This window comes from Zingiber officinale, chromosome 3A (genome assembly GCF_018446385.1).
Source record: "Zingiber officinale cultivar Zhangliang chromosome 3A, Zo_v1.1, whole genome shotgun sequence".
NCBI lineage: Eukaryota > Viridiplantae > Streptophyta > Magnoliopsida > Zingiberales > Zingiberaceae > Zingiber > Zingiber officinale.
Genome location: NC_055990.1, coordinates 111,802,762 through 111,804,725, shown reverse-complemented (window position 1 = coordinate 111,804,725; position 1,964 = coordinate 111,802,762). Strand labels below are relative to the sequence as shown.

Genomic DNA, 1,964 nt, shown 5'->3' with positions numbered 1-1,964 from the left:
CTACTTATATTAACATAATAAATTTTCAAAAGAATAAAATGAAAGATTCTTCCTTCATTCTTAAACCTCATAAATCTAAGCAGCATGGAGGAGGCATGATTATAATTAAACTTCCACATAATCAATAGATGTGAATTCACATTCTGTGATCCGAATACATTAACACTAATTTATTGAAAGGTTCATTAAACATGAGATTGAAAAGGAACATGAATTCTTCCAAAAAAAAACAATGCTTCAGCTCAAAGGAGGTGCAAAATGTGGGCTAGAGAGCACCTAGAACCTTGGCCTGCATATTCCTTGACCTCTTAGATATAACTACAATCTTGGTAAAAATTAAACAGAATCAAAGCAAAAGGAATAATATTTATCCAACTCCAAGGCATCAAAAGAAAATCAGAATATCAATGGAAGAAGTAACAAATAACATTTGATCTTCACATACTTCAGAACAAATACTATGACAAATTACCAAATAAAAACAAATGTCACATAATTGCACAAATAAAATTGAAAAAGAAAACCACCGTTTATACAAATAAGACATGTCAATTCTTCACCCAAGTAGAATCCTTTACCACACTTTACCTCAATATTAATAACCATTAAATTGATGGGATAATTGACCAAGATCCTGATACAGATAGTAAAGTGTAATAGCAAAGTGTATAAATACAACCTGATTTAGATTAGGAATACTGAGAGAATGACCAAAATATAGAGAAAATATCAGTGAAATTTGTAAGGTAATCAAGTATAGTATTTCAAGTTCTCTCTGCAATCTATCTAAAACTTACAAAAATTATATTAGGGACCCTAATATTGTTAAGAATTATATTATGTGAAGAATTATTGTTACAGAGGATTGTTACTACCTAATTTCTACCAGCATAACCAAATTACAGGAAACTAGTACAAGGGATTCAACGATATTTACAAGTGAATTGATTCACCGAGTCTGGTGTATATTGAGCTTTCTCCTACCCATCAACCCGAAAGAAATGCAGCAGCTTTAGAGGCTTCACGTTTTCCTATTCATGATTTAAAAAAAATTGTACATAATATTAAGATGAAGCGTGTTGGTTTTCAATGGGCATATACCAGTAAATGAACTACTAACCTCACAATTGCTGACACGCTCAGAAGGGAAATGAAGTCCAGTGGAGCATTTCTGAAGAATTTCAGGATGCTTCATCCATGCCTTGTTAGCTTCGATTGCTTTCAGTTTATATAGGAACATCTGGAGAGATTATAAAAAGAACAGCAAACCATCACAAGAAGGGAAGGTAACAAACAAAAATTATACAAGAAGCAGTTCAACTGATTGTGAACCTCAGACAAGGGAATTGTTAGTTTTTCAAGCTCTTCTCCTTGGATGGCCACGCCAGTACCCTGGCACTCTATGCAAAAGATAGAAGTAATTTTATTTTTGAGGGTTGCTTTGCCTTTACATCCCCTTGAAGGTCCCTAATTGTCCCTCCAAAAAAAATGAAGCAGAAGCAAAACCAATCAAAGATTTGTACCTCTGACCTGAGAAGCGAAGTCAAAACCAAGAATAAAAGTAAATACTAAAAAATATTAATAGATCTACACCATCACCTTAATTTAACAAGCTTTAAACCCCTCAAAAGAAAGTCTAGCCATCAAAACAACCAGCGCGAAGAAATTCCAACAAGGAACTCAAAAATCCCAACAAATCTAGCCCAGAGCCGACCGATTTCCTCTAAGAAAACACTAAGAAACAGGCTAAGTGTACAAGGATAAACGAGGGATCACCTCCGCATTTCACGAGAGCCGCCATGAGTGCAAACGACGAAGGAACAGCCCCGAGGAGCCAAATCCGAGCACCAGCAGCGAAAATAGCAACGGAATCAAGACGATTTCCGGGGAAAAGGCCGTCGATGAATCAACGGAGAAACCAGAAAGCATGAGGAGAAGAAACCCTAAGAGATAGAGCAACCCAC

General features: G+C 35.6%; 1 long non-coding RNA gene across 1 annotated transcript; it reads right to left on the bottom strand.

The window, feature by feature from the left end:
* Positions 1-900: 900 nt before the first annotated feature.
* LOC122053965 lies at positions 901-1,388 on the bottom strand. Its single transcript, XR_006132475.1, has 3 exons — positions 1,333-1,388; positions 1,121-1,240; positions 901-1,031 (listed from the first exon to the last, which is right to left on the bottom strand). It is a non-coding gene; the product is annotated as an uncharacterized LOC122053965 (long non-coding RNA).
* Between the last annotated feature and the right edge of the window lie 576 nt (positions 1,389-1,964).